We start from the raw sequence: 8,721 nt of genomic DNA on the forward strand, positions 1-8,721 counted from the left end.
ATCATGTATCACCTGAAGCCAGATATAGGAGTTATTACCCAACATTACTCTATAAACCACACCTTTATAATTAATACTTTACATTGAATTACTTTCTGCTAAAAGTCTGAGAATAGATATCCATCCATGCATCCAACCTTATTAAAAAAGAGCATATCATCTCCAGTTTAAGATGTCCAAATGATGCTTCTTAAAGACTAATTCATTACCCCAAATGCCGGCCAGAGCTAAATAGAAAAAAAATAACATGTGAGGTCATTTTTTAATGTGCTTTCATATCAAAATGCCATGTTAGGGAGACAGCATGGGATGTCTTGATTTCCCTCCCTCATGTAATAAGAGTTGGGTAAACCCCTATCTCTAGAACTCCTTGGCAGAACTCATTAACAAAACTCTTAGGAAAAGAGGAAAAATGTCATCATGAAGCTGAGTATGAGATACTCAACTTCGTTGTCCCCCTCTTCATCTCTCTCAGCAACGAAAACTGCTTCTACATAACTGCATATTGTTAGCCTTCCTAGTGCTTCTTAATGCACATAGTGTTAAATGCATATATATTCTACACATTTATACTGGGGCACACCCACCTACTCTCACAAGTACTGTTAGCATAAAACACTTTCATAATTATTCTAGTAAGATCTCTTTCTTGGAAATAATTTATTCAATATATTATGCGATGCATGAGTAATATGATCCCCTTATCGTAATACCTAAGGTAACAAGGCTATGCTATTGTTGTTGTTACTGTTGTTGTGGTTGTGGTTGTAGTTGTGGTTGTTGAGGCTGCTGCTGCTGCAGTTGTTTTTAAAAGCCAACACTTGCCTAACCATTTTCTTGCTGGTAGATATATTTGTTAGTTTATATCCTTAATAAAATAGAAAGTCAATCAATATTTCCAATAAATCTTCTTTATTATTTTACATGTTGCTTTTCAAAATGCAACCTTATACAGACTTCTTAGGTCAGAATATGATGAGCTATTGATTTAGTACTTATTTGAAAATTGATTTAAGATCACCTGGAGATGTGAGAGACAGCTTGTCCATGACTCTGATGAATAGAAATATTTATGCATCTCCAAATTACAAGATCCAGTCGAAAATCTCTGTAATCCTCTTCTCTCTGTTGTATGTTTGTTCCCTGGCAACAAACCTTTGGGGAAGAGAATTGGAAGGAGAAGTCTCTCCCTCTGTCCTTGCCTCTTGCCAAGTAACATCTGGATTCAATGAAAGTAAGATATCTCCTTACCAGGAGCATAATTTGAATTATTCATTCACTGTTTGTTATAGCTGGCACAAGTAGTCTAAGGACATTGTGGAGAATTCACTAGATGCCAAATACTTAGAATCTCAGTGTTCTGGAGTCAGGTGGAGAGAAAGAACTGGGTTCTGGTCAGGTAGTAGGCTTCCTCAAGGGAAAGGTTGTTGAAAATTGCTTGTGAAAGTAAATAGAATTTAGTCATGGGCAGGATAGGGTGGAGAAAGTGTCTTTTCTGATTAAAGTGGGAGGATGGAAAAGCAAACCATGGGAAGATTACACAACATCTTAGCTACTTTCCTCTAGCTTATACGCTAAGCAAAGCAACTTAAGGAAGAAAGAAGTTATTATAACTCGCATTACAAGATCCATCCATCATGGCTGGGACACCATGGCAACAGGAGCTTAGTCCTGCTCCATCCATACACTCCGCAAGCAGAGAAGGGGAGTGGAGGCATACTAGCCCTTAGTAAGTTTTCCCCATTTTATACAAAGATCCCTTAGCAAGGAAACGAACTCTCCTGCTCACAATCACTCTGAGCCTTTCCCTTTCTCCATAAGCATGCCCACATAGAGGCCTGTCTGCTAAGTGAGTCTAGAAACTGGCAAGTTGAATTTAACACTTACATTTCACCCTTTTTTTCAGTCAAGTGAGCCAACAGAATAAAGTCTACAACATGAAAAGTAAATGTTCATAAAGGTCTTCTTTGATTTCTACATTTCTCCATATTTAATTGATTTAAATTTTCAGTTATTTCAAAATCCTCTCCCTAGTTAGCAATCTGTCTGATGACTTAGCTTTACTCCTCTGGAGCACAAACATAATAAAAAACTTATTTGCTTTTGAGGACTGTTGATTTTAAACTGTGATTTGCATTTTTATTTAGTTATATTTGGGGACCCTGCCTCTTCCTTATATCGCTAAGTACCCAAGCAAATAACCACATCTATCTCAAAAGCTATAAAACTATAATCTCATTCAGTGAAGGGGTTTGTGCCAAGTACATTGCTTCAGAATGTAAACAAGAAATGAGGGGAGAAGATGCGTGTAGTGTGTGTGTGTGTGTGTGTGTGTGTGTGTGTGTGTGTGTCAGTGTGTGTGGGAGAGGGAGAGGGAGAGGGGGAGGTGAGAGAGAGAGAGAGAGAGAGAGAGAGAGAGAGAGAGGGAGAGAGAGAGAGACTATTTTATAAGTTCTACAAAGATCAGGGATTGAACATGAAAGCCATTATGCATTTGAACTTCTCTTGTTAACTGGAGAAGCACTAGTGAAAACAGCTGTATTCTTGATATCGTATCATCACACTTTAAGAGTGACAGCTGCGAGTCTTCTCTGGGATCAATTGGCTTGCTCTGCTCACACTCTTCCATCTCTTGCCCTGAGAAGTCTCTCAGGCCATTATATGTCCATTTGTATTCAACGACTATCAAAAAATTAAATTTATATCCAAAAGGAGAGACTATCCCACTTCCCCAACACACTGAATCACTATTTACTCAGAATGGTCAATCTTGATTTTTCAATATTAAATTCATAAAATGTATGTCCTTGGCTATGACAATATTTTGTACACAAAGAATAAAGAGAAAAACTTCGACACAAAAGAAAAAACAAATGCCAGACAGGGGAGGTCTGGCAGATCTGTAAATTTGTAAAGGGACTGAGTAATATGTTTTTACTGAATATGTCTTGGCCTCCAAAGAGCCAGACCTACATTTGCATTGCAACACCATATTTAATTTAACAAATTAAACTTCTTGATTTTATAATGCCTTATTTTTTTTTTGCAAATTGAATTTTTGGTTTTAGAAACTGTGACCACTTCATCCACTTGCCAATGCATATTTTGTCAAAAGGAAGTGATGTTCAAGCCACCTAGTGTCCTGTCAGAGGAAAACACATTGATTCTGTGCTACTTTTCCAATTAAAAGTCAGATAGCTGTTGGTTTTCAACACTACTGCCTCTGTCTTTCCCCTCAGATCTACTCCAGCACAGTCAGGAAACATTGTTTGAATCATTCACAGATCTTCAAGAAGAGGATTCTTCCTTGATCTCAACATCACATATCAGCTGTAGAGTCAAGGATGAGAGGCAAAATGCAGTGTACTTGTTTCACCTAGGAAACACATCATCTTGGAAAGTTGGTTTTCTGTGTTGGAATATGATAAATTAGCAGCATTTTTATATTTAACTTTGATATAGGCATGGGTTGTCAAGGAATATTAATGCAGCAGATTTTCATCGTAAGTTCCTGAAATGACAGGGACTTCTCCCATGTGGAAGAGCAGTTGATTTGTTGATCCATCACTGTGTTTAAGCTCCAGTTCCATTTTCATGTGCAGAAAAGCACTGGATACTTGGTCTCATTTGCTACTGATGAGGCAAATGCTAAAAGGGTATAGGTTTCCTTTGAGTGACTACAGGAGTGTTAAAATGAAAATTTTACCAATTATAAAATGCTCACTTAGAAATGATTGAGTGGGATTATTGTTTGAAGAAATTAAAAGAAAAATCATTATGAAGAAGAGAAGCCACTAAAAATTTAGCAAATTCCAAAAAGTTCTGGAACCATGGATTGCACATTTGGCTTTAGAAATCAATAAAGGCCAGTAAGTAAAACCTATGTTTAAATTAACAATGAAAACAATGATTTGAAGTCTCAATATTTAAGATTTGGAGCCTGATGTAGCTCTCTCATGAGAGGCTCTACCAGAGCCTGATAAATAGAGGCGATGCTCATAGCCAACCACTGAACTGAGAATGAGGACCCCAATGGAGGAATTAGAGAAAGGACTGAAGATGCTGAAGGGGTTTGCAACCTGGTAAGAAAAACAATATCAACCAACCAGATCTCCCAGAGCTCCCAGGGACTAAACCACCATCCCAGGAGTACGCAGAGATGCACCTATAGCTGCAGTCGGATATGTTGCAGAGGATTGTCAAGCTTCGATGGGAGGAGAGGCCCTTTGTCATGTCAAGGCTTGATGCCCCCCTGTACGGTAAGGTCAGGGCAGGAATGTGGGAAAAAGTGGTGGGTGGGTGGGAGAGTACCCTCATAGAAATGGGGTGATATCGGGTTTCTGGAAGGAAAACCGGAAAAGGGGATAACATTTGAAATGTAAATAAAAAAATCCAATAAAAGAAAAATCTTAAAAAATAGAGTTGGTGATCATTAATGGAAAAGATGTGCTATGTGTTCAGAAACAGTGTGATATCTTCAAGTTTTTTTTAACAAATATAGAACATTCCACAAATCACAAATAGGTAATGAAACAACACATAAAAGGCAGCATGTGCACTCTAGGAGCTGCATGAATGTCCAGGGACTAGAGTGTATAGTTCATAAAGAATATCAGTGATACGGGAGTTGAATACCAAAGATATATATATATATATATATACATACATACATATATACATATATACATATATACATATATACATATATACATATATACATATATACATATATATATATGCATGCCTTGGAAGGTTTCAAGATAGAGATTAAGGATCACTTTTATGTGGACATACTGAATCAAATAAGACATCTTCCTATATGTTGTATGTTTTTGCTTCTAGATATCTTCTCAATGCAAATGTTAGCTGAGAATATGGGTTTACTTTATTTTATTCCTTCAATGATTTTATCATGTCAAACACATAGCTGTTTTTATTTGGTTAGTGTGGGAAGATATATCCATATCCTTGTGTGTGTGTGTGTGTGTGTGTGTGTGTGTGTGTGTGGTGTGTGTATGTGTGTGTGCGTGTATGTGTGTGTGTGTGTGTATGTAAAATCTCACTTTAGGCTTGTAATAAAAGCCTTGAGGTGTCTCTGTGAAGGGACAACTCTGAGAACTTTTGTTTTCTATTAAGGAGACTGGATTTCAAAAGAGTTGGCTTCTTTAGTTAAGGTATTACAGTTAATATATTTCAGATTTGTGTCCTCATCTCAAGTATCTACCTCAAAATACGTTCTGCTACCACTGTATCAATATGCTGAACCATATCTTAGGTTTGCCAGTCGTCCATCAAAGAAGAAAAAGATTTCTGTTCAAAATTCCCAATTGTTGCTCAAAGTTCCCAGGTGTGATTTAGTGATCAGTCTAAAAAAATATGTGGGTCTAACCACTCAAAGCAAGATATGACTACAGCAAAAGAGATTTTTCCAGTGCGGCTATAAAATTGTTTTCTCTATGCTATGTGTCATCCCTGACCGCTTTACAAGTTATACACTCTCAGAATATCAGACCAGAGAAAGCTTGTTCTAACAAATCGTGATCTATCTGTCAGATTTGTGCTAGAGAAACGAAGCTGACAGACATTAAATTCTGCTTCCTCCTTCCTTCCTTCCTTCTTCACTTGGGCCCTTACTTGAACATCCCCAGCTGGATGTAACAGAGATTGCATTAAGAGTCCACAGGCTAGAGCATTTGTAGCTCAATGAAGGCTATGAATGGTGACAGGCCTAAGATGGATTAGAGAAAGGAAACACTTCAGTATGAAAGTAAACTTGTCCCAATATAGAAGGTAAGAAAAGATGTGGCATCTTCTGTTTCACAGAGGCCTTGTTTAAAATCGCACCAACTTTAAGTAATGATGAAGGAGGAGAGGGCCCTGAGACTAACCAGATCTCCAACCTAGCAGACAGGCAACATAATACATTCACTGTCCACCATTCAGTTTGCTTTGCAAATAAACAATTTTAAAAATTCAATTTCTTAATTTCATGATGAAAAAAATGACTTGTTTTGAAAGACCTAGTTTAATTAAAACATTGTTAATAGTTGTCTACTAGAAAGGAGAGAACACATTATATTGTATATTACTTATTACATATGCATGTTATAATGTCACAGAAAATATTAACAATGAAGTATAAATTCAGCTTGTACTGGCTGTATCAATACATGGATGGACATAGAAGGCAAAAATAAACCAAGAAAACCATAGGACAAGGTAAGCAAAGGAGACCACATTGTGGAGCTTGAAAACCTGCACTCTCAAGTCAGCTCGGTGCTCTTCTGACATTTAATAGATGAATGACCTAGGTCGAGTTATTCATTATGTAAGCCTAAATAACCTTATCTTTTCTTCTTTGCTTTGTAAATGTATTATTTTTGAGAGTTCCACAAGTCAATACAAAGTACAGATACATTTTGGTTATTTTTTTTTCTCCTGTACTGCACTCTCTCATTTCTCTCCAACTCTGGGTGAAACTTTTCTCTGAGTTCCTTCATACTTTATTTCCATCCTATTGTTTGGTGTGATTCAGTGAGTTAGTGTCCCTTCCATTAGCATCGGTGGGAGGTTATTTACTTGTACACATAGCATAAAGCTACAGCACTGGAGAAAGAAATCCACCTTCTCCAGAGATTTCTAAAAGTTCTGGGGGAAGTTAAGGAGCCTAATGTGTTTCTCCCCCATCTTTGATGGAAACTTGGCAAGCTCCATCTCCTGTAGGTCTTGTGCACATAAACACAAATGAAGTGAGGTCCTGAATATGACTGCCATATCAGGTCCAGTTTCTCAACCTATTTCCTGTTCCTCTTTCATGATATTTCCTGAAACCTGAAGTGGATGGTACAGATGTCTCGTTTAGGATGATTCTCAGCTCTTTAACCAGATATGAGTGCCTTCATTTACTGCTACATGAGACCTAAATAAGCATCTTTCCTGAAATCAAACTAAATCCCACAGGCTAAACAGGACCATGAGACAAGAGAGAGGCAGGGGGAGCAAGAGATAAACCACTGACCAAGAAAGGTAGCCCAGGCCAAGGAACCAAAAGACCTAGGTAGCCAAAATGGCTGAGTAACATTGGGATCAGACTGGGGGAAGGGAAGGAGACACTCAGCCCCTAGAAGAAAGAAGTTTAGGATAGGGGTCAGGGAGAGAAGTGCTAGGAGAAGGTACTCCTGTCTGTATGTGCGGGCATGCACACATGCGTGCTTGTGTGTATTAAATAAACATAAATTAAAATCAATGGAAATGAAAAACAATCTGTTATTTACTTCAATATATGACAGATATTAAAACCGCATTCACTAGTATATATCATCATTTTATCACTAATAACCATGCGACCTGATTACAATAATTGCTAATTTTTTCTTTGAACCATCATGGCTTCTGTCTTATAAGGTGGCTACATTCCTAGAGAGTACATATTCTAGGAACACTGGTGAAAACCTACCTGGGTTTCCATGACCTGATCTCATAATAAGTGTCCTTCTGTTGGCTGAGCACATCAACAAGGCTGACCGGATAAGAGAAGAGAGGCATAATACTCAGCCTTTCAATGGAAATGTTAATGAATTCTCAGCTTTCTGTAACTGCTCAGAAGAGCAAAATCTCAATGAAGACTTGTAGTGGCAGTCATACACATATGCAAATGCCAGAATGGGTGATCTAACCAACATATATGTATGTCTTAATAAATATAGAAAGGAGAAGTCTTAACATTTCAGTATCGGAAAAAAAACTATTCCTGGTGATCGTGTTTTCCAAGCCCATGAAACCTAATCAGGTTGTTGAACATGGCTGTTTCTTCCCTTTTGCACTTAAGCACAGAGAAATCTCTCTCCCTCCCTTCTTACAAAATCAATCCCACAAAATTAAAATCTCAAATACTTCAACATGTATAGACTTAACTCTATCAGAGAGACCCCTTCCCCATCCTATCATTACTTTAAGATGAGAATTTTGGTTGGGTACCAATGAATCCAGAGCAAAAAACAGGTAAAAATCTAACCAGATCCAAAAAGATAACTATTGCACACAACCATGGCTGAAGCTGTATCTATCACCAGAACCTTGGCCATTACGAGAATCCATAAATCCTATTTTGCTTTGTATACGCCAATTTTGATGAGAGCATCAGTTGCATATTTGTATACTGATTGATAAAGCTAACCTTTTTTTGTTTGCTTGTTTCCTGACAATCTGAAAACTGACAAGGATAAGCTAAGCTAGAGATTATAAGAAATAGACCTCTGTCACAGACCTACAAACATCAAATAACTCCATTTGCTTCCAGGATCTGTAGACCAAAAAAAAAAAAAAAAAAAGGTGAAATGACACTTCCAACAGATCATCTGTGAGTACCTGGGAGATAGTTAGCAAGAAGATATGAACTATTTAATTTATTGTAGGACCCTTAAAGGGTCAACACCTGATCAGCAAAAGCAAGGCCAACACAATTGGCTCACAATGCTTTCTGTAGTGTAGCACAGGTGCCAATAGATGAAACCCTCCAGGTTGATTACAAATATGTTTACTCAAGAGTAATTACCCTCCATTCCCCCTTTTTGAAAGAAAAAGCAATGGTCACAGAGTCAAAGCAGTTTTCCTTTACATCCTAGAATACAATACTGCCCTTGACAAGAAAGATCTTGACTCCTGTTTTACATAAGCATGGTATTTTGTGTATTTCAGAAAGCAACAGCTACCTTATTGTAA

This window comes from Rattus norvegicus, chromosome 7, assembly GCF_021556685.1.
Source record: "Rattus norvegicus strain SHRSP/BbbUtx chromosome 7, alternate assembly SHRSP_T2T, whole genome shotgun sequence".
In the NCBI taxonomy this organism is placed as follows: domain Eukaryota; kingdom Metazoa; phylum Chordata; class Mammalia; order Rodentia; family Muridae; genus Rattus; species Rattus norvegicus.